Source organism: Galeopterus variegatus, unplaced genomic scaffold (assembly GCF_000696425.1).
Source record: "Galeopterus variegatus unplaced genomic scaffold, G_variegatus-3.0.2 Scaffold5576, whole genome shotgun sequence".
Classification (NCBI taxonomy): domain Eukaryota; kingdom Metazoa; phylum Chordata; class Mammalia; order Dermoptera; family Cynocephalidae; genus Galeopterus; species Galeopterus variegatus.
The window spans coordinates 37,042-37,725 of record NW_007731687.1 but is presented as its reverse complement, the minus strand read 5'-3'; positions in this window follow the sequence as shown (position 1 = coordinate 37,725).

Below are 684 nucleotides of genomic sequence, written 5' to 3'. Positions count from 1 at the left end.
TCTCTCTCTCTCTCTCTCTCTCTCTCTCTCTCTCTCTCTCTCTCTCTCTCTCTCTTGCCTTCTTTTCTTCCTTCCTTCCTTCCTTTATTCTTAGCGCCCAGTTGTGAGTGAGAACATGTGGTATTTCTCTTTCCTTATCTGGTTTATCTCACTTAACATAAATTTCTCCAGACTCATCCACGTTGCTGCAAATGGCAGAATTTCATTCTTTTTTATGGCTGAGTAGTATTTCATTGTGTATGTATACCACATTTTCTTTGTCCAGTCATCCGTCTATGGACACAGGTTAGTTCCATGTTTTGGTTATTGTAAATAGAGCTGCGATGAACATGGAAGTGCAGGTATCCCTTCAACATGATGATTTCCATTATTTGGGTATATACCCAGTAGTGGGATTGCTAGATTATATGGTAGTTCTACCTGTAGTTATTTGACTAATCTCCATACTGTTTTGCATGATGGCTATGCTAATTTAGAGTCCCACCAAAAGTGTAGAAGAGTTCCCTTTTCCCTGTATCCTCACTAACATTTGTTATTCTCAGTCTTTTTAATAATGACCGGTCTAACTGGGGTCAGATGATATCTCAGTATGTTTTGATTTGCATTTCTCTGATGACTAGTGGTGCTGAGCATTTTTTCATGTAACTGTTGGTCATCCTTGCCTTTTTCCTGTTCTTAAGGGAA